A 24,997-nucleotide genomic window follows, 5' to 3' on the forward strand; every position below is an offset into this window, starting at 1 on the left:
GATCACAAATAAAATGCTGGGGGAGAGGGGTTTAAAGAAAGGTGAGGATGCATCTGTTCAGAACAATCAGGAGAGATTTCGTGGATGAGATGGCATTTGAAATGCACTTAATGAAGTTTTGTGGAGGAAGGGGCTGATGCGCGGAATATGACAGTGGGTTAGAGAAACGTAAGGTGAAACATGCCGGATCAGTTCCAGAACAGCCGAGTGTAGCATGTGACCAGCATGTTAAGTTAGGAGCACTGGAAGGATGGCGGTTTCTAAAATGACAGATTGTTGGTAAAGAGTTTTCTGAAGGTTCTTTAGAAAGGAGCAATGAGACAAGAATTGTGCTTTGGGAAGAATGAACTGGAGCTGTATATAGGAACGAGTGGGTCGCGGGGGAAAGAGAAGCCTGGAAAACCCATCAGAAGGGGTAGTAAGGATCTGAATGAGGATGGGGGGCAGGAGCAATGGTGGGGGACCTGACCACAACTGGCTTCCTCGCCATCCTTTCCAATAGACTGCCCGTCACTAACTTGGTACTTCGTGTGACAGGATGGAAGCTAGGGAGAATGAGAGAGGTAGTGAGGGAAGGAGAGAAGGAGGGCGAGGGCCAAGGAAGGAGAAAGGGAAGGAGGGAAGGTGTTCGACATTGCCCATTAGGACTCTGGGAACTTGTGCTGAATATTCTCAACTGGTAAATGTCAATCCAAAGAAGAAAAACGACTGCATGTTAAAGCTGGTGAAATCTGAGTCAGCTCTATAGTCTAGTTAATTGTATTGTGCCAACATTGATTTCCTGATTTTGCCTATGTACTATACTTATGTTAAATGCTAACATTGAGAGAAAGCTGAAAGAAGAAAGCATCTGTATACTGCGTGCAACCTCTCAGGAGCCCATAATTAGTTCAAAATTAAAAGTTTTTAACACTATCAATGCAAGTTGCAAAACATTCGTGTTCCCTTGCTCTGTCAGATGTCTGTCCTTGCACTTACTCCCTTTGGCAGTTTACCAGGCTGGGTTAGAGCAGGGCAACCTGTAAGGTGAATCTGCCACGGTTAGGGATCAGTCTCAGGGACGTGCTCCTTAATCTCTGACCTCCCTTGGAAATCCTTTATTTCCCTAATCTCCCAAGAGTTGTTATTTTTCCTAGATGTATCAAAGTTCACAAGTTTTCCATTTCAAAATCTTTTTTTTATTCCATGACGCAGAGGATCAACAGAGCTACAAAAAAAAAAGTTTTTTTAAAATATTCTTCTACATTTCCTGCATCTCAGAGTTGTTCACATCCCTAAAATTCTGTCTTCAGTCCACACAAGATATAATTCAATTCTTTTCTATTTACTTATAATTGCTGCTATGAAATAGGTCAAGTTTAGGGTATCTGTACTTACTGTGACAGCTTTCTAAACATTTTAAAATAAATGATGACAATGAAATAGTTGAATCCTGGCCTACAGTGAATCTATTGTTGTATTATTTTGAAATGGCGTCTAAATATATTTAGAATAAAAGATGAGTAAGAAGAGGAAATTGTGGGATTTTAAGATAATTTAGTAACAGACATGTCTTCATTGTTGGTTTTGGAAGGACTCTACACTTCACAAGTGTACTCAGGACTGGAAGCTTGCGTGTACTATTGCAATTTTAAGGAAATGCCTACAGCATGTGGTTCTCTCTCTAAAACTGATTTATGACCTCTAAACCACTAGAGAACATCTGCTTGAGCTTTTCTTTCTTTCCCGTTTTCCTCTACTTTCTTCATTTTCTGACCTCAAAAACTTGATTATCTTTATTATACTGAACAGCTTCCCAAAAATAACCTGCTACACTTTCTAAGAAACGGACCATGTCTATGACTGATTTAATTTCAAGGGGTTCACATTATCGGTGGGAAAGAAAACAGGAGAACACAAGTTCAAGTTCCATTTCACTTGACTGGAAAGTGAATGGATACTAGATTTCTTCAAATGGTTTATGAGTCACATCACTACTTGTAAGATTTCAAAATAATATTTGGGAATATAATTCTGCCCAGCACTTGTGTAACACTGTTCTCAAAATGCTTTCACTTTTATCAACCCATTTGACCCCCAAAATCATGGGATCATCCTTTAATCTTAAAAAATTACATTAAAAGACTTGAAAACATTCTTATACACTATCACTCAAATAGCATAGTGAAAGAGAAATTAGATGAAGTAGCCTGGGTGTCTCTGATCAACATCCATGATTTTTATAAGTTCTTTTTTAAAAATTGAAAAACTTAGGTCATACATTTTATGATAGTGTGGCCTTCAAAAGATCACAGTACATTCTTTTTTAAATGCTCTCTACATCATTATACCTCTCTGATTCTCTTGTATATCTGTGTAATAATCTCAACCACCTACTTTGCCACACAAAATCCATGTTTCTGCAAAACTTTTAGAATGTTACCACTTACCACTTCCTGTTTTTAAGATTCCCTCATGAAATGAGTTAATTCATCATATAAAATGCTTAGACAACATCTGGCTCAAAATGGATATTTAATAAGTGACAGATATTATCATTATTATCAATAGATTATATCTACACTTTACTGCTTCCTAGAAGTGTGGATTTTTTTGCTTTTCCGTTTAGGTTTGCTTGTTTGTTTGTTTTTTAATTATTTAATATTTTGCTTTGCTTATAAGTCTACTGAAAGGAAAACATACAAAGACAAAAAATACTGGCAAACACAGAATATCCCAGAGCAATCTCCCATATTGATGGCGAGAGGCTGGGAGGCAAGCAGCTGAGAAACTGTACCAATCCTCCAGGGTTGGAGAGTAAGCAGTTGTATGGGTTGAATTGTGTCCCCACCCCCAAGTGATATGGTCGAGTTATAACTCCCATCCCTGGAATATGACCTTCTTTAGAAATAGGGTCTTTGAAGATGTAATTAGTTAAGATGAGGCCAAACTGGACTAGGGCAGAGCCTAATCCAATATGGCTGGTGCACTTTATAAGGAGAGTGAAATTTGGACACACAGACAGACAGACATGGGAGAAGAAGCCCACATGAAGACAACGGCAGAGGTGGATGTGCTAGAGCTGCAAGCCAGGGAACACCAAGGATTGCCAGCAAACCCCAGAAGCTAAGAAGAGGCAATAAAGGATTCTTTGCTACAGGTTTCAGAGGGAGCATGACCCCAATTTCCAACTTCCAGCCTTGGAAACTGTGAGACAATAAATTTCTGTTGTTTAAGCCACCAAGTTTGTGGTACTTAGTTATGGAAGCCCGAGGAAACTAATAGAACATCCTAAGACAGTGTGTGGAGAGGTCACCTGGAAGCTGTCCCCAAGGTATCATGACACCTTCAAAATCACCTCCTTGTTTCTATTATTACAGGCACAGCTGGATAGGGTCAGAAACTTACACTCTGAAAAACTTGTTGGTTTAACCTTTACTTGTCAGCTTTTGGATTTATTTATCTTCTGCTTTCTCTTGGTATTTATAAAGTCTGCTCTGAATTCCCCTTATCTGAGATGAACCATGGGATGGGGTCTACAACCCCACATGGGCCACAGATCTCAGCTAAGGATTACTGGGCACCTGGGGTTAATCACAGAGCAGCACCACTGGAAGGAGAAACCTGGGGGTCCAAGTTTTTTTCTCACTGCTAATCTGAGGCTGTTGTGATTGCTGGGTTCAAGGAACCCGAGGCTCCCAGAGAGAGAAGATTCAGCAAGACCAGACAGGCTTCTCAGGGATCTGTCCCCCAAATATTGATTGTGAAGTAGCAAGGGATGCAATAAAGACAAAATGATAGAGAAATCATATTGAATTGTATAATTATGTTATTAATTTCCTGGCTTGATAATGCACTATAGTTATGAAGGATTTTAGTTATCAGTGGGGGCAGGTGGGTGTTGGGTACACATGCCTTCCTGTACTATTTTTTTTCTTAGGAGTCTATACTTATTTCAAAATAATTACAAATATTCTATGATTACACATATAAAACCTTAAAATAAACAAATTAATAGAGACAAAAAGTAGATTTGCGTTTCCTGGGATGCTAGGAGAAAAGGGAGCTGGGGAATTATTGCTTAAGAGGCTCAGAGTTTCTGTTTGAAGTCAGGAAAAAGTCTTGGTCATGGACGGTGGTGATGGTTGCATAACATTGTGGATGCAATTAATGCCATTAAATTTTATACTCACAAATGGTCTAAGTGGGAAATTTTGTAATATATTATACATACACACACACACACAATAAAAACTGTTTTTGAAAAAGAGGGCAAGGTTAAGAGACAAGAAATAGAGGTTTTAGTCCTTTAATTTGTGCTACACACATTGTCTCTGCCTTTGACCTACATGGCCCCAGTTTTATCTCCTGCTAAATTAACATCATAATTTAAAATTTGAATATTTGAATAATTGCAATCAGTTTAAAAAAATAGATTTGAAGGGCACAGGGTGGCATCAGTGGAACTTGTTAGTATTTCAGTTCTTAGCCTCATATTACTTCAACCCTCTCTAATAACTTCATCTCTAATTTGAGTCCTGTTTAATAGTTGAAAATAATAGAAAAACTGAACCTTCTTGGAGCTGTGACACAGCTATACTCCAAACTATCATCCCGTTTCATCAGCTGTCAACTTGTGACTACTGCAATGATCATATTCAGATTATCTTTAATCCTTACCAACAGTATTTTTACTTTTTTAAAAGATGAGTTTCTAAAATATAACATTGATTCTAATAAGTGGCACTCAACTAAGCTATTAGTATATTTTAAATTTCTCCCTGGCATTTTTTTTTTGAAGAACTAATCATATTTGATGTTCTTTAAGTAGCAGATATAAAAAAACACAATGAAATTTCAGGCAATATTCATATACTATATTTTTAATATTTGTTTTTATAATAATGGTGCTTAATATAAATTGGTAACTTGAATCCAAAAGTTACAGAACAGGATTAAGGAGAGTCCCATTTCTGTACGGAATATATGTGTGTGGATACATACACATCACAATTATTTTAATATATGCATAGAAAGAATCTGGAATCTCCATTCCGTTAACAATGGTTATCTCTGAAGGACTGTGACTGCAGGAGACTCGTTTTCTAAAGAATAAGTCTCCAGAATATTTAATCAAAAAGATTAAAAATGATATGTGATGCCCTTCCTAATAATATTGTCCAACTACATGCACGTATTGACGTCATTCCCACATCACTGCCTACTCTTGTTCACACACACACACACACACACACACACACACCGATATTAGCATATCACTACCCAGCAGCGGTGAGCAGGGGAAGTCTTAGATTACAGGGGAGAATGACAAGTATTTTCCATCAGGCCTCTTACATTTTAGCCTAAATCAGCCATACATCTCTATCCTGCTGGCCTGTTATACCCTGTTCCTAACCGTTTGGTCCTCCTTTGCCTGCCTCAGAACCCCTGTCTCTGTAACATTGGCCTCCATTCCACCTCTAACCTAAAGGACTAGGTGACCACAGGTAGTCTGTTAGTTTGGGACCTTGGCCTCTCCCCGGGTCCTCACCTTGATGTGCTCCTACTGCATAGAGGGCTCTGTGGGATTCTCACCTCTGGTCTCAGCCTTGGGGAAGGAGCCCAGTGTCTGTGCCCAGCTACTGTGCTGGTGACGGCCGGGCCACGGTGTCTGGCAGTGTGGGTAAGCTGTGAGGGGAGAAGAGCCATCAGAGTACCCAAAGCCTGGCAAACATACAACAGGGACTGAAAATGCTTGCCCTCTGACAGAGCGAAATCAAAGCACGGTGACAGCATTTATGGGAAAGAAATTAAGGACATAAAGAAGAAAGAAAAGGAGGCTGCTGTCTGATGTGGCTTTTGAACGGCCAGATTCAATACAAATGCACTTAAATCCAAGAATTAGAGGGAAACCTAGAGCTCTCCATGAGTAAAGAAAAAGGAGACGACAACATATAAAACATGTCACTAACCTCCCAAGTAGAGAAAACATGGAAAGGGAGCAGATGCTGTTTTTGCATATAAAGCATGAGGAAGGGGAAGGGCTGGGTCCTCAGAAGATGCTCCAAAGTGGCAGGGAAGTCTTTACAGACCCTGTCATGCTGAAGGGCCGACCTCTTGAGGGCCACTGACCCAGGACAGGTCACGGCTGTTGACTCCTTCAGACGTGCTCTCCGGCAAATATACAACCCCAAAGTCAAGACACAATAATGGCCAAAAAAAAAAACAACAACCTAGTCCTATCCCCCTAGGGGACAGGTTAAAGATCAGTTTCCAAACTACCAGCAAGTATTGTAGTGAGGAGACCACAGCTTTGAAACTCATGGGTCATAAACCTGAACTCTGAGACCCATCACCTTCTCCCCTGGAAAATGTGGGGTCTGTGCACACTCACAGAGAAGCCTGCATTGTTTTAGGGATTGCAAGGATCCATTTAAGAAATGCTGAGTAGCTAAATTTCTTTGAAGAAGGTTAAACTCAGTGGAAAAACAGCATGTTCTTAGTGTGGAATTTAGAATATTTAAGCAAAATATGGAGGAAATGAAAAATAAAAATAGAAAAAATATTAATAAAATGAAAGCCAAGGTTAATAGGCTTAGTAAAATAGCAAACTCTCTTTGGATTTAAACTTCCAGCTTTCAACAGAAAAGTAACCCAGCAAAGCTGACGGGTCCCCAAAGGAATGATAGGAAGACACCTAGGGTCAAAGGTGAGGGGTGGAAAGCTATGCAGTATGAAATAAATATCAAAGCCAAGCTGATGATGCAAACAGCCAAAATACGAATCAAAATTATGAGAAGAAAAAGAATAAAATTTAAAAATAGAAAAAAAATTACAAGAAGAAATTTGGTCAGCTTACCCAAGGGAGCACAGGGATATGGCATATAACTGTGGTATCATCAGAAAAATAAAAGCCAAAAATGAGACGTAAGTTGCAAGCACAATGAAGACACGTAGGAAGCTCTTTAATATTTCAGGGCTGAGAGGTGGTTTTACAGGGTCCTTTCACATTGCTTTTTAATACGTGATGAGAAAAATCTCTTAACTCCTAACTACACAGGGTTACACAGATGAACCTGAAAACACAAAATCTTTGCACATATACAAACATGCTTACTCCATATATTGTATAAAAGGCAACTTTGCCTTGACTTTTAGACCAGGTAATACCAAAAACAGAAAGTTAAGGGTGCATACTACACGGGAATAAAGGCATCTACAGATTTTTTAAAAATACATGAAATATACTAATTTCTATAAACAACAAGGAATCATATATAAGAAGATGGCTAAAGTAAAGGAGAAGGCATCATGAACCCCAATGTCAAAAATTATTCCAGCGATGGGTACTTAGAGGGAACTAATATTATTGGGACATTTATGCGGTAGGACAGCATCCTGCTGTAGGGCTAAGGCATTAGGAGTTTGGAGAGCTGAAAACTACTTTGTAATCTTAAAAAAGTTACAGAAGCTTCTAGGCATCAATTTGTAGATTTTGTAACAGGAGAGAGTTGTAATTAGATGATGTCTGAGCCCTTCTAATAATTAAGTTCTGTGATAAGTTTCCTCAGTTTGGTTTGTCAAAGTTTAATTTTGACATGTTAAAGTATCAGTCTGACCCTTACTGAATGCTTACTTCCCGTATTCATATTTCACTAGGGCCTTTACAGTGATTATTCATTCTCCCCTTGTTGGGTTATAAACAACCTAGAGAATTTGATTTCTAAGTAAAGACAGAAACTAACATCCACATTTTACGTTGAAGAACACAGAAATATTGGCAAAGTCTCGTGCTTTTAAAAATCAAACAGTTCTCCTGTGGCTATTTGCAGAATATGTGTCTGGATTGGGAAATATGAAATTAAGTTAAATGTATGAGGCAGAAAATAAAATAATGTATCCATTTCAAAGCAAACCCTTCAAGTGGGCATGGAGTCCTTCAAAGAAATGACCCTGGGAGATATTATCTTCCTCCCAGTTATGCTATCTCAGCCATGGAGGGGGTATTTTTGGAAGCTGCTCATTTTGCACTGCCTTTAGAAACATTGGCTGGTCTTCTGACTACCCTTAATGGTGATACAATTTGTCCTATGGATGATTTTTTAAAACAATGAAAAGTCACTTTTTTCCAAGTCAGGTGAATGAAGTGGATAATGAGGCTGTAAAATTGCACTTGGATCAGAAACATGAAGCAGTGAGGGTTTTGATCACCTACAGAACTGACTCTAGGGAAACCCTCCTAGAAATTAAAAAAAAAGTTCTGAACAACGGCTGTACCATGAGAATAAGAGTGTCTCCTGCTACAGACTATGCAGCACACACACTGCGCGGACTGATATACGGATAATTTTTAATCACCTAATATACAGAATTGAATATATGTAGAATTAAAATCGGGGGCCGCTCCAATAATGCTTTCTGAATTCATCATTCTACCATATTCTGGAGCCTCTACCAGGGGCCTTGCACTCTGCTCTGTGCACAGGCACTCAAAGGACGAGCACAGTTGCTTATAATAGAGCAGAGCAGCCATAAATAAGGGCTGGACCTACACAATGGGAGACAATATTTGGAAATGACATATCAGATAAAGGTCTAGTGTCCAGAATTTATAAAGAGATTGTTCAACTCAACAACAACAAAAAGACAGCCAACCCAATTACAAAATGGGAAAAAGACTTGAACAGACACCTATCAGAAGAGGAAATACAAATGGCCAAAAGGCACATGAAGAGATGCTCAATGTCCCTGGCCATTAGAGAAATGCAAATCAAAACCACAATGAGATATCATCTCACACCCACCAGAATGGCCATTATCAACAAAACAGAAAATGACAAGTGCTGGAGAGGATGCGGAGAAAGAGGCACACTTATCCACTGTTGGTGGGAATGTCAAATGGTGCAACCACTGTGGAAGGCAGTTTGGCGGTTCCTCAAAAAGCTGAATATAGAATTGCCATACGACCCAGCAATACCATTGCTGGGTATCTACTCAAAGGACTTAAGGGCAAAGACACAAACAGACATTTGCACACCAATGTTTATAGCAGCATTATTTACAATTGCAAAGAGATGGAAACAGCCAAAATGTCCATCAACAGACGAGTGGCTAAACAAACTGTGGTATATACATACGATGGAATATTATGCAGCTTTAAGACAGGATAAACTTATGAAGCATGTAATAACATGGATGGACCTAGAGAACATTATGCTGAGTGAGTCTAGCCAAAAACTAAAGGACAAATACTGTATGGTCCCACTGATGTGAACCGACATTCGAGAATAAACTTGGAATATGTCATTAGTAACAGAGTCCAGCAGGAGTTAGAAACAGGGTAAGATAATGGGTAATTGGAGCTGAAGGGATACAGACTGTGCAACAGGACTAGATACAAACACTCAAAAATGGACAGCACAATAATACCTAATTGTAAAGTAATCATGTTAAAACACTGAATGAACCTGCATCTGAGCTATAGGTTTTTTTTTTTACTATTATTATTACTTTTATTTCTTTTCTCTATATTAACATTCTATATCTTTTTCTGTTGTGTTGCTAGTTCTTCTAAACCGATGCAAATGTACTAAGAAACGATGATCATGCATCTATGTGATGATGTTAAGAATTACTGATTGCATATGTAGAATGGTATGATTTCTAAATGTTGGGTTAATTTCTTTTTTTCCGTTAAAAAAAAAAAATGGACAGCACAATACTACCTAATTGTAATGTAATTATGTTAAAACACTGAATGAAGTTGCATCTGAGCTATAGGTTTTTTTATATATTTTTTATTTTTTATTTTTATTTTTTTCTCTATATTATCATTTTATTTCTTTTTCTGTTGTCTTGCTATTTCTTTTTCTAAATCGATGCAAACGTACTAAGAAATGATGATCATGCATTTATGTGATGATATTAAGAATTACTGATTGCATATGTAGAATGGAATGATTTCTAAATGTTGTGTTAGTTAATTTTTTTTAATTAATAAAAAAAAAAAAGAAAGAAAGATGGAGGGTGAGAGGCCCCTAAAAAATAAAAAATAAAAAAAAATAAGGGCTGCAGCCAATGCTTGAGTTTCAATTCCTATTATGAAGCTCAGAGAAGATGCCATCTGGCAAGAGGCAGTGACAACAGGATGAAAATTCAAGACTATAGTAATGGGGTTTTCTGGAAATAAAACCTCATTTCTGAAACCATTTTTGAAAAATTAGTGGGATCTGGGCTTGCTTAAAAGACAAGAAAAGTTTCCTAAATTATTACTTGGGGTTACATGTTTAAATAATATACAAATTCATAAAAATTTAAGAAATCTACATTTATGTCTTTCCTGCATATTTATTGCCACTAAAACTCTTTAAAATTAAATTAATAATATTCAAACTCCACATTAGCTCACAATCTATGTGTGCTCTTGGGCAAAAAGATACTTTGTCAACTTAAGTTCTAAAAATTCACAGGAACTCACTAGTTGTCAGGCTTTTTTTAATATGATAACTATTAAAAAATCAAAATAAAAAAATATATATATAACTATATAAACTATAAGCTATTTTAGTGTCCCAGCTTTTCCAATTAACTTAGGAAATACTCAAAAGACTGTGAACCAAAAAAGTTTCCTGAATGATTTTAAATGCTTAAGATGCTCGGGGAAAAAATTGCTAATCCACATTACCGTTTTTTTTTTTTTCTGTGTGTGAATCTATTTGTATACGGAGGTAAATTAGAAAAATATAAAGAATCACTCAAATGGAAGGAAAGGAAAGAGAACAGTTATGATCACCATATCTTACCATTAACGGAAATCTCCCCCCACCACCCGTATGGTACACATTTTCCCTGGCAAATAGCTCTAATTTCCACTTAGCAGACTTCAGATGCTCTCAAATATAACTCATTTCAGGTCAAAAGCCAACTAAAAATGTTGCTCTAAGTTTAACTTTCGTTTCTAATGTTGAAGCCAATATTGCTCTTAAAGCAAATTGGTAACTACCGACAACTGCAAAGATTTATTTTCCTAAGACCAAAGAAAAATAAGCTTTACTCCATCCATTCTATAAAATGGCCTAACTCAAAACTGTGACTGCATCAGCACATCCATCTACCCAATTATTTGTTAAAAGACGAGGGGTATGCCTTTTTAGGGGATAAGTATCATTTACGAGAGAGCGCATATTGCTCTGCTCATGTGGAATTGATTTGGGCCAAAAAAGATGTTGCAAAACCACAATTTTCCGATTTCCTGGGTCAGCACAATCCCAAGAGAACAGTGGTCTCTGCGGCCTGCGCCCAAACCCCCAAGAATCTAAATATGGTCATTGGCAAATGGGTCTCTTTCAGTTGCAATTTCCACGATTCCTTCTCCTCCCCACCGCTAAGTTCATATGGAAAAAACATGTATTTTTAGAACAAAGATTGAAACTGAATCTGATATTTTCTTTTGCTGTTTGATAGTCTTCTGTCGTTTAACACTGAAATGATGTTGCACGTTTTTACAATTCACGTGTTTTCTCCACGTCTAATCACTTGATGAATATTAGCTGCGCCCACTGTGGGGTCTATAGAAAATGGTCCCCACCTTTGCTGGATTGGAGGCCCCTGGAAAGACAGGAGAAACCTGCAAAGCAATAACAAAGCGTATACTCGGTGCTCGCTATGGTGTGAGACTATATGTTCTGGGGAAATTAAGAGGATGCAAAACAATGTAATCAATACCACTGGAGCACACACTTAGAAATGTTTAAGATAAGGGTGCACGGGTGGTTCAGTGGTAGAACACTCGCCTTCCATGCAGGAGACCTGGGTTCAATTCCTGGACCATGCACTCCCCCCCAAAAAAAAATTATAATGATATAATTATTAATTTCATGAGAAGAGGGAGAAACTTGAGAGCTTTACAGTGAAGTGAGAAAGAGGATGGTCTATGAAGACACAGTTTGAGGTGAGAGGGTATGTTCGGACCCCAGGTCTATCTCTTACTCGAGTGAGTTTTAAGCTAGCTCTCAGACTTCCCTAAGGCTGCAGGTCCTGGGTTCTATGATGGCGATAAGCACTGTAGCGCCCTCATGGGGTCATCATGAGGACTTGAAATGATGCTTACTTAGCACAGTACGTAGTCATTCGCTACAACTGTAATTCAGAGAGAAGACTTGGTGAGGACACAGGGACAGAAGATTCCAGAATGGAAAGTGACATGTGAATAAACCTAGTGGCAGAAATGATGATGCAGAATATAGATAAGCTCTACTGACATTTTCAAGCTCTTTGCAAATTTACTCTAAGATGCATCATCTCACATAACATATTTGTTGGATATTTGACCAGAGGAAGAATACAGATAGCCACTCCTGTTCCCCTGGAGACTCCAGTTCAGTAGGTCTAGGGAGAAAGTCATTATCTGTAGGCTAAAAAACATTACACGTGAGCATTTCCATCAACTATGGGGGTACAATAAGCTAAAGAACTGATGTGGTGCCCAGTATTTTTGACACTCTAGAATTGGTATCTTATGATTCTACAAAAACATCTTAACATAAATTGTTAGATGCTAATTTAAAAAATTTTAATGGCTCAGGGCAGCATATTCTAGAGCAAGTTCACAGTAGTTAAGAAGTAGATGGAAAGTACAGAGAGAATCCCAGAATTTTGGGATGTGACTTTAGATCACCCTCCTTCATTTTATACATGAGACCCAAAGGAATTAAGCAACTTATTGTCATATTCATTATACAATAGCTATAATATCAAAAGCCATGCATGAGAGTCTACTCTTTTCATGAGTGGTTTAAGGAATCTGATGTTACTGAGTTGGTAGGGAGGAGGGTTGGACAATAGGAGGGCTGTGAGCCTGCAGATTTGCTGAAAAGGCAGACTTTCTTCAGGAGGTGGCAGAGGTACAGTGCTGGAATCTATTAAAGCACAATGAAATGGGTTGCACTTGGACTCAGTTGAAGCCACCTAAGTCCCAGTGAGCTCACCACACACCTTAAGGGACATCGAAACCTGTGGCCCCAGTGCACTGTAAGAAAGAATCCACGCTGTCACCAACCATAGATAAAGTAGAAATTGGACAGACTCTCATTTGCTGTATATAATTAGAACTAAGTACAGCCCTTCTAAAAGCACAAGAAGGGACTTTAGCAATTCTACACATCTAAGTAAAATCAAACTTCATTAATGCTTAACACTCCATCTCAGGAGGCAAATTTGCTTTGAGTATTTGTATTTAGTCTGTGGTTTAGCTTGGAACATTTATTCATCTAAGATAGGAACCTGATTGCCAATGCAAGTGTCTTACATATATTCTAAAACTTAATCAACTCTAGTTTTACCTATTCTTGATGTATAACTATCTAACACAGGGAAGTTCTCTAATAGCTGCTTAATTTCTAATATATGTACATGCAAAGGAAATACTTACTAGAGTCTTTGGAATAGTCTCCTTTTTTAGGGCATGGTGACCTCAACTAGATTCAGATCAGTGCCTTACTATCTTTCTATCCTCACAGTGCTTTGGAGTGATAAAGTCTGATTAAGTTTAATCAAATAGCACTTTTATACTAAAATTTGGACAATTCATTCCAATTACATAAGCCAGAAACCCAGGTGTTATGCTTGACACCTACTCATATCTCATACTTCATATCCAATTCATTTCTGATATTTAACCTCTGAATCTTTCTAAAGTATGTCTCCTTCTTACCACCTCCAGAGCAGTCATCCTGGTCCAGGTCACCACAGTTTCTGTAACTGTCTCCTCATTGCCTTGTCCACTTCCTTACTGACTCCTCTCCAATCCGTTTCCATCCTGCATTCATTTATCTTCTCAGAATGAAAATATAATCATGACATTCTAGTCCCCTGTTATAGACAGCTAACCACTTCCCATCCCATGTCCTACACTCTGCAGAGTCTAGCCCTGGCCTAAACTTCCAGCTTCATCACCCCCAGTTCCTCTCAAGCCAGTTCTCTCTGCTCTCCAACCCAGGAATAAAGGACCAGCAGACACCAGCCAGTTGCCTTCCCATGTGACAGAGGTGTCCCAGACGCTGACAGCCTGTCTTCAGAGTCCAGATATTGTCCTGGTGATACCTTGAGTTGGACATTTTCGTGACCTAAGAACTGTAAATTGTAAGTTAATAAATCCCCATTGTTAAAAGTCAATCTATTTCTGATATATTGCATTCCAGCAGCTTTAGCAAATCGGAACACCTGCCTTCTAGATAAATGGTTTTCCTTTACGGTAAATTTTTACACATCCGGTTCATTCTTATCTTAGAGGAATTGCTTCAGTTTTTAATTGTACTTTTAACTCTTAATTGTGGATATCTGACTCGTGTCCATCTCTTTCAATGACTGTAAATGCCACAAGAGCCTGGAACTTTATCTATATCCGACCCCCCCCCCCCCCCCGCCACAGTATCCCCAGAGCCTACAGTGTTTAAGATGGATGGATAGGTCGATGGGTGGATGGATGGATGGATGGATGGATGGATCAAAGAAAAAAGAAAAGAAAAATGAACGAAGCAATGTGCAGTGTGGTATTAGTGAATTATTCTATATAAAAAAAAGAATCTAAACAGTTTTTCCAACAAGTGGTTCTGCTTAATAACTAGAATAATAATAATACAGTTGGTATCCACTTAAATAGTCAAGTCCCACAAAAATTACCACAGTTTCAGAACTAACTGATGCCTATCAGTGTGTGTGTGAAACACCTGAATTGAAAGCCAGAAACCTCAGGTTTATCCCTGGCCTTGATGCTGCTTCTGTGGTTTTAAGCAAAATCACCCAACTGCCCTGTTTTCTGGCATCACCTTTAAAAGTAGGAGTGTAGCTGGGGGGGGCTCTCTAAATTGCTTCTAGGATTCTCTGAATTTATTCTTGTGGAACTTCCTTAAACATATTTATCTCCATGAAACTCATTTGATTAAACATGTGTGTGTATATATATTTAGATTATTACTTTAGCCAATGATGAATATACAGATATATAAAATCTTTACAATAGTTTAATTTTTCCATTTCTAGTAAGATATTAAGTGTGGTGACATTTATGCATACCAATGCCAAGCAATTTGTATACATATTACCTTCTTGATGACAAAGGTAACCAATTACCAACAGTCAAATCAAGGTTCTTAGGTCTTGGCTGTAATTAGGTCTCAGTGAATAAGTTTTTCTTTGGGAAATAGAAGAATGAAGGGATAGTTTTGGAGGGAGGGAACTTTGGAGAATGGAATCCAGTAAGGAGTGAGAGTCTCCAAGAACTTTCCTTACTTGGCAACACTGCCCAGCACCCCAAGAACAGATGCTGAGCCCTGAAAATCTCTGTGCTGCCAGCCCAGTTTCCAGCAGCCACATTGGGATGTCAGGACTTTCATTAAATCTGCAATCTTTTCAGCCTCCCTTTTTAATCGCATCTCTTCAGCCCTGTCCAAGCCAGTCTTTTTTCAATCTGACATTTATTTTGTCTCTGCGCTCCATCCAGGAGGAAGAAGAAATGGGGGGAAAAGGAAGAAAAATGCTGAAGAGTCAAAAAAAAAAAAAAAAAAAAGGAAAAAAGATACATCTATGTCAGTTGTTATGGGTGGAGAAAGTTCTCACCAAGGCTGTTAGCAGCCTCCCTTTCCTTGCTGGAATTACCTTTCCTTTAGAATGTTTACTTGCTATTTAACCTTTTCCTTTCCAAGGAATAAACTGCTTTTGACTATATGTCCTCCCTTCAGTAGTTCCTCCCCTGGCTGTGCACTAGAACACCCTCGTGAGCGCTCTAAAAACATTTATGTCTAATTGCGTGAGTGTGTATTTTAAGGGAGGAATACAGATCTCTGTATGTCTAAGATGCATCGTACAGTCTGACCTCTGTCTAGGGTTGAGCACTGCTGCTTTACTACATCAAGGGCCTCCTGAATATTTTATTACAGTCAGAGTGGAAGAAAGGCTGCCAGAATAGAAAGAAGCAAAAGGAAAGAGCTGAGTGGTATCGGAGGAAAACAAATGAGGAGAAATGCTAAGAAAGCTTCATTTGGGCTCATAGAAAGATTCAGAAATGCAAAGGGCTTTGGCCATCTGTGAATCCCAGAGATGTGCCCTGTTTATATCCCTCAAACACAGCCAGGGTCAGAGTCCCAATCTCCGGAACCCAAGTCCAAGGTTTACTGTTTTGTCAGGACATGCAGGGTATAAACTGGCCACGTCTCCCAGGAGGCCCCTAAAGGGTCTGATGCGCTTGACAAATGTAAACAGAAAAGCAAAGAAACTCAAAAGGCTTGAAAAAAATTACTTGTTAAAAAATGTACTGAATATTAGAATATGTAGTAACAAACATGTCCGGCATTATTTCTGCAGTCTGCTGGTAAAATACGACTGATGAGTTCAAGCTTGAAGGCCTCCCTCCATCAATAGCATTTAGAATCTCTAAGTAGATTAAAATCTAAATGGGTTTGATTTAAAGGAAATAAATACCTTGGCTTTCCATCAGTGGATATATGTGTTGAGAAGGTTTTCCATGAAACGTCTTGGACCACTCTTAACCCATTCGGATGACCTGCTCCTGTCCCTTATGGCCAAAGGGGACATTTGAGAGTCAATTGCCCAAAGCAGATCTTCATGTAACAGAAAGAACAGGTGGGGATGCAAGCCAGGGCATTTATCTCATTAGAATAATACCCAATCTGATAGTGAAATGATCGAGACCTCAATTACTTGATGAACTTACAGTCAGCCTTTACTTGTCTTCAGAGACATAAAAATCTTAGATTTGACTATTTGACTGTCAGATGACCTTTAGTAGCCAGGAAAGGAAATTTAGGGGGATGGCGCCCCCTGCTGGTGAATTTTATCATCTTCTGAATATACTATCTGAGAGCCAAAGGAAGATGAGTATGCAAGGTGTTCAAGCAAAATTGTGATTCCTCCCTGCAGGTCCTTTAACGGTTCTAGAACTTCCCTTTGCCCATTCTTTAAGATTTGACCTGGTATGATATTAATCTCTAGGCTTTCACCACCTCTTCCCCCGGGAGCGGGTGTGTCATGATGCCGCTGGCTGCCTGAGGAACACAATGATGGCACCCATCCTTTCCTCTTCCCTTTGAGTCACCATCTGTTGTGCCCACAATTTGTTCCCCCGCCCCCAAGTCCACCACGTTTCCAAGGAATTAGGAAAACCCACAGATAATTGTACAAATGCTATTTTCCAATCTTTCTGGCTTACTTGCTACCTCAGGCAAAGGGCGCGGCAGGAAATGGTACTTGGAGCATTCAGATGTTAATAATATTTGTCCCCTCCCTAAACACCTTATTAAAGGATAATCGAATCCAAAGATAAAGGATCATCTGACAGAGTCAGGCAAACAACTCTAATCCCCTGCGACAAAAGTTCTTCCATTTTGGAAAGTATTTTACTTCCTTAGGGGGATTAATAAAGAAAGGCCAGACTTAAAACTGTTTATAGAATAGCATAATATCATTAGCACCCACACACAAATCAAAAGTTCTAATGAAGAAGTGTGGAACTAATGGAATTACTGGAATGACACCTCACCACCAAAATCACATTTGTGGAATCACAGCTAGAAAAGAGGTTAGTGAAACCTTATGTAATTATTGGTCTGTCAAGATAAATGGTACCAAAATCTATGGCTCATATAATAAAGGAATCACTTCACGGATACTAGTCACGTTCTCGGGATTGTAAAAAAGAATCCTAACTTCTTATTTAAATGAGAATAAAAGACCTTGACATTGTATTGGAGCTTTCAAAAACTTCAGTTACTTTTTGAACTGCATTCTATTTGCTTGACTTCTTATACTGAATAGTTGATAATAATAAGCAAGTAAGCTAAAAATATACCTGTCCACTGGAGAAAAAATAATAGTAAGAATAAGCTAATGAAGCAAAAAGAGGCTTCATGGTCTTATTTTCACTGCAGCCAAAACTTAGTAGGGACATTTATTCAAAAACCACGGATGAGTTTTTCTTTAATCAAAGGGTCACCCCTGCTTCCATGGTAAAAGTATTTTTCATGATTTAAATTCCATTAAAGTAAAATAAAAGCAAAAACCATTTTTCTTAACCATGTTCAGGAATGCCAAAATTTCAATGTGAAGTTATAGTACACAAGGAATACATTATAGTCAAAGGAAATTTCATACGAATCTTTTTATCAAGAAAATCACCCCTATCTTCAATATCCATCTACAAGTTTTCTTCCTTATAATTTGAATTTTCAAATATTCAGCTTTCTGAAAAAGGAGCATACTTAGAGTCAAAGTTGCATGCGCAAAAAAGAGAGAATAACAGCAACGAGAATAGCCACAAGAAGGAAACTCTTAAACTTACCTTGTTGGTTTGCTATGACCGTAGTTTCAGAACTAAGCAGAAAGTGCACGGTCCTCTATCATCTGTATCCCAGATATCATTCGGGAACATCCAGTCACCCCTGACAGCTCTCTCCCCATCAATCACGAGAAACACTTGGCCTCCAGATTTGGTTGATAGAAGTCATCATTAATGAAATATCTCTGTGCAAAGAAAAGTTAGTATTTTAGGTCACTAACTCACCAAACCTTGTGATTTGTTTGTGGTTTCTGATAAATGGGTGGCAGCACAATTTCGTTTGTCAGAACAAAGATTTGGGTTACGGGTGTTGAGATGCTATCTAAATTCAGATTAAGCTTGAGACAGGAGATTATCCTGAATTATTCTCGTGGACACTAAATGTAATCACAAGGGTCCTTATAAGAGGGAGGCAGAGGGAGATGTGACTTCACAAGGAACAAAAGAAGGCCATAGGATAGGTAGAGAAAAATACTCAGAGAGAGAAGATCCTGTGCTTCTGGCTTTGAAGAAGAAGGAAGGGGCCACGGTCCAAGGAATGGAAGCAAAGCAGCTCAAAGACCCTGGAAAAGGCACGGAAAAGTCTTCCCCTTGGAGTCTCAGAGGGCGTCTCCAGACACCTTGGTTTCAGCCCAGTGACACTGACTTCAGAATTCTGACTTCTGGAATTGTAAGAGAATAAATGTATCTATCCTGTTTTAAGCCATAAAGTTCATGGTATTTGTTACAACAGTATTAGGAAATTAATACACCCAGTTTCAACGTTATCAATACACATCAAATCTTGCACAAACACACACACACATACATATCCGTACATCCTTTCCTCCCCTATTAGATTAGCAGTATTACTTTATATATAACACTAGTTTACACATAAATACTCTATTTGATTTCCCTAAATGATTTGGACTGTTTGTAAAAATATCACAATGACTTTAATACCAATTAAAAACTGAACAAGAATTTCTTAATAGCAAATATCCATTTAGGATTCATATTTCCTGATTGGTTCAATTATTATTTTTTTATATGTGGGGTATCTTGCTGGTTTGTTTATATCCAAATTCAAGGAAGATCCACACACAGCATTTGGTTGATTAACTTCTTTATGTTTTATTCTTTCGGTTTTTGTTTTGTTTTGTTTTTTTGCTATGCTGTCCAGTAATACGGTAGCCACTAGCCATACGTGGATATTTGAATTTAAATTAATATAAATTAAATCAGATTAAAAGTTCAGCTCTTTATTTGCATCAGCCACATTTCAAGTGCTCAATACCAACATGTGGCTACCTAGTCGGACAGCACAGATACACAGAATATTTCCATCATTTCAGAATATATAGGTTCTTTCTCCCTTGTTCTTTCTTTCTCTTTCTCGTTTCCCCTTCCCCTCTTTCTCTCTCTCTCTAATTCTCTCTCTCTTCTTCTATCTTCTTTTTTTTTAAGTCAACAGAATTTCTTATATTCTGATATTTCTGTTACTACCCTCATGATGTCATTTACCACAATTCTCTGCCCATTGTAGTTTTTGTAGGTAGTTGATCATATTTGTCTTTTTGCAAGAATGTTTCACAGGTGAAGTTGTAGGTTTCCTATTATATCAGAGGCACAAAATGTCTTGTTATCTCACTTTTTGTTAAGCTTGATCAAGGGTAGACACCAGGAAAATGTAAAGCAAAACCACAGTGAGATGCCACTCCACACACTCTAGGATGGCTAGACTCAAAAAGCCAGATAAAAACACGTGCTGTTGAGGACATGGAGAAATTAGAACCCTCAGATGCTGCTGATGTGATGCTTTGGGAAACAGTCTGGCAGTTCCTCAAATAATGAAACATAGAGTTACCATATGACCCAGCAATTACACTGCTACATACATACTCAGGAGAAATGAAAATGTATATCCACACAAAACTTCTATACCAACGCTTATTGCAGTATTAGTCATAATAGTGAAAAGGTAGAAACAACCTGTGCCATCAACTGACAGATGAATAAACAAAATATAGTATATTCATACAATAGAATATTATTCAGTCATGAAAGGGATGAAGTATCGATACCTGCTACAACATGGTTGAATTTTTTTTTTTTTTTTTTTTTTTTTGCTGCTAGAGAATTTGTGAGTTTACCAAGAACTCTTACATAAAATACAGAGTTCCAATATACCACCTGTGCTGGTTTGAAAGGAAGTATGCCCCCTAAGAAAAGCCATGTTTTAATATAATCCCATTTTATAAAGGTAGAATAATCTCTATTCTATACTGTATGTTTGAAACTGTAATCAGATCATCTCCCTGGATGATGTGATTTAGTCAAGAATGGTTGTTAAACTGGATTAGGGGACGACATGTCTCCACCCATTTGGGTGGGTCTTGATTGGTTTATTGGAGTCCTATAAAAGAGGAAACATTTTGGAGAAAGAGATTCAGAGAGAGCAGAGCAGAACGACATAGCCACAAGAAGCTGAAGTCCACCAACCAGCGGCCCTGGAAATGAAGAAGGGAAATGCCTCCCGGGGAGTTTCATGAAACAGGAAGCCAGGAGAGAAAGCTAGCAGATGACGCCATGTTCACCATGTGCCCTTCCAGCTGAGAGAAGCCCTGACTGTGTCTGCCATGTGTCTTTCCAGATGAGAGAGAAACCCTGAACTTCATCAGCCTTCTTGAACCAAGGTATCTTTCCCTGGGTGGAAACATTTGGACATTGGACATTGGACATTTCTATAGACTTGTTTTAATTGGAACATTTTCTCAGTCTTAGAACTGTAAACTAGCAACTCCTTAAATTCCCCTTTTTAAAAGCCATTCCATTTCTGGTATATTGCATTCCCACAGCGAGAAACCAGAACACCACCCTATTATTAACGCCTTGCATCACTATGATACATTTCTTGTCAAAAGTCAGTTGGCCATAAACATAAGGGTTGATTTCTTAAGTCTCCAATAATTCCATTGGCCTATATTTTGTTCTTGAGCCATTATGATGCTGTTTTTATTACTGTGGCTTTCTAATAAACTTTAAGATCAGGAAGGGTGAGTCTTTCAACTTCATTCTTCTTTTTCAAGGTTGGCTATGGCTATTTGGGGTCCCTTACTCTTCCGTATAAGTCTGATGATTGGCTTTTCCATGTCTGCCCAGAAGGTTGTTGGAATTTTGATTAGCATTACATTGAGTCTGTAAATTGCTTTGGGTAGAATTGTCATTTAAAAAATATTTAGTCTTCTATTGTCTATACTTTAGAACCTCATCTACTCTTTGAAACCAAAGGAAGAAAGGTTTGTTTTGTTTGGAACCTAAATTTTCTGTAACACATAATCTAACTCAATCTGTCTGGATCACTCATTTAAACGATCAAAACACAGGGAGCCCAGAATAAGAATGCAGGCCTTTAATCCTGTATAGCTTAATGTAATGTCTGGGTACATCCTAGAATATATTAAGCAGATAATCAAAAACTATTGGCAAAGTCCCTTGAGGAATGGGAGAAAAAAATATGAAACTATTAAACTGGGGAAAACCCTGTTACTGTGTCAAACATCAGGGACACCCAAATCAATAGGCCAAGCCCTTGATCTTGAGGCTTGCTTTTGTGAAGCTTATGTATGTAATGGAGAAGCTTGGTCTACCTATAGGTATGCCTAAGAGTTACTTCTGCAGGACCTCTTTTGTTGTTCAGATGTGGCCTCTCCCTCTCTAAGTCCAACTCTGCAAGTGAAGCCATTGCCTTCCCCCCACATGGGTCATGACATCCAGGGATGAAAGTCTCCCTGCTAGCATGGGAGATGACTCCCAAGAATGAGTCCAATTCCAGCACTGTGGGATCAACAATACCATCTTCTTCAACTTATTTGTTTCACACACTGTCCCAGCTGTCTCCTAGTGGCTTCTCTGCCCTAAGGAAAAACTCGGGGAGGGCCTAAGACCATTCCCTATCTCAGTCTCTCAGACTTCCACCCAATAGATGGCCACTGACCATACACACACCCCACTCTGCACACTTGGGCCACTCTATTCCCTCTGAAATAGGGCCAGGGACCTACAATGGGAGTGCAAGTTTGCTCTAACCTGTCTTGTGGAGAGGGTAGAGGTAGCAAGGGCACACTTGCACATACAAACACACCAATACAAAGACACACAGACACAATCACTAGAAATCTAAGATATTTATGCTATCAGTTTTAGTACAAATCAATACAGTTCTTAGGATAACTGAATAGTGTTGTCTCTATTTAGGTCAAGAGGTGGTAGGCAGGGCAATTTTAGAATTAAAAGACCTTTAAGTAGACATTTATACTTTTGTCTCCTTACTTATGATAATAATTAAGGGAAATTTTGTCTTAAGAAATGGACTTTCTCTCCCACATCGGGATGTCTCCTTTTCATATGCAAATTGAAAATATGCATATAGTTGAATTATGTGTTAAATTACTTCTGCTTCAAATGCACTGAGGCCCTCATAAGTATAACTGAAGACCAAATTTGGCCGTAGCAACTGATGAGAATATGAAACTCAAGGAGGTGATTTTCTCACTAATTGTACACTTCTTCCTCAGAGTTCCCATGCTCCTTTTTATTCTTTAAGATTCCTCTGAAAGAACTTGCAAAGTGAGATCTATATAAACTTACTTATGTTTTTTAACTTGAGGGACATTTCTGCAGTGTCCGTGGGCCCTTTTAAAGTTCAGTCTGTTTAGCATGATGATAGGCAAAGCAATTGAAACAAGGCTCTCCAAGTGCACAGGTGTCACCTGCCTCTAAATTTATCAGAGATAATCTCTGGAGGAAGCTGCAGTGCTTAACCTAACACTCCTTCATCCCAAACTAGGGAAATACTAAAACTATCCAGCATTGTGCTGCTTCCGTGGTAGAGGGTCTGGTTAGAAACTTTACACAGCTCAAGATCAGGCACAGGCAAACATTCAAAAGTTTGGGGGCATTACTGCTGTGATTTAATTGTCTTTGCAGTTATAAGAGTCTAAAAGGAAACAGTTACATGAATATTAATTCCCAGTAAGCATTCTAGACAGGGCAGACAGCAGCACTGGTGACAGAGTTCAGCTATGTGTTATTCATTGTTGTTTTTTTCTAATTTTTGGAGTTAAGGCAGTTGAAAACAGGGGAGTTAAGGCAGTTGAAAACAGGGAATTTTAGCTCCCTATTTTAGTTTTCTTAGAATAAACTACATAAACTACATTTATGTAGTTCATAGTTTGTCAATTCTACCTCACTGTAACTATTAAAATAGATCTTCCGTAGCTTATAGCCAAATGAGAGCAATAAAAGATAAGTGCATAGTATTACATTGAACCCTGTAAAATTGCCTTATTCATAAGCAAAAATGGAACAATATCATCAATTCCATATAGTTCAATGTAATATATGTCAACTTTTCTGTATGTTAGAAGATGGTCAGGGCTAGGGGAAGATAAAAAGGAAAGCAAGAGCAGACTTCACTGAGGTGGTAGCCTAGATGAGGGCCTTAAGGAGTGGTGGTGGGTCGGGTGGATGTGGGGGGACAGCCTTACAGGCAGAAGGAACAGCCAAGGGTGAAGGTCCTACTGGGGAGTGTGCCTTGCACATTTAAGAATTACTGAGAAGCTCAGTGTGGGTAGAAATTGAAAAAGAAATTTATTTAAAGGATATTGAGATTGTATAATGATATAGCTTTCGCAGCATGATTGTGTGATTGTGAAAACCTTGTTCTGATGCTCCTTTTATCTACGGTATGGACAGATGAGTAAAAAATATGGATTAAAAAAATAAATAATAGGGGGAACAAATGTTAAAATAAATTGGGTAGAGGGAAATACTAGCGGTCAATGCGAGGGAGGGGTAAGGGGTATGATATGTATGAGTGTCCTCTTTTTCCTTTATTTATTTTTCTGGAGTGATGCAAATGTTCTGAGAAATGATCATGTTGATGAATATACAACTATGTGATGATATTGTGAACCACTGAATGCACACCAAGTATGGAACGTTCATATGTTAAGAATGTTCGTGTTTGGATGTTGTTTGATTTTATCAATAAAAAAATTTTTTTTAAATGACATTGAGAAGCTCAGAGAACTGCCAATAAGGATGAGAAATGAGACTTGTAAAAGGCACAGAAACAAAGTGAGGCCAAACAGCCAGGCCACAAACAGGACCCACTGTCACCCTTGCGCCCCCAGAGTCTTCCTCCTGACCCACTCCCACTGCCACCCTGAAATGTGGATCTCCAGGACTCACACCACCACCACTCGCTGCAGAAAACTCTCTTCCCTGGTCCCTAGCCTTCCATTGCTAGCTCTAGATTGACAATTCCAAGTGGGTGGGTCTGTTTGACCAAGTGCTCTAGTTCCTGGGCTGCTCAAACAAATACTATGCAGCAGGTCAGAAGGGATTTATTTGCTCATGGTTTTGAGGCGAAGAGAAAGTCCAAATCAAGGCCTGACTTTGTGGTCTGGCTGTTTGGGCTCACTTCGTTTCTGTGCCTTTGGCAAATATCATTTCTCAGCCTTCTCAGTGGTTCTCTGCGTGGCTTTCTTTCCAAGACTCTGGTGTTCCAGGGCCAGCTGCCAGCAATGCTTGGACCTCAGCTTAACACATGGCAAGGCACATGGCGGCATGTCCCTGACTCTCGCTTCTCTTCTCGGTTCCACTGATATTCAGCTGCTGCCT

This window comes from Tamandua tetradactyla, chromosome 3 (genome assembly GCF_023851605.1).
Source record: "Tamandua tetradactyla isolate mTamTet1 chromosome 3, mTamTet1.pri, whole genome shotgun sequence".
In the NCBI taxonomy this organism is placed as follows: Eukaryota; Metazoa; Chordata; class Mammalia; order Pilosa; family Myrmecophagidae; genus Tamandua; species Tamandua tetradactyla.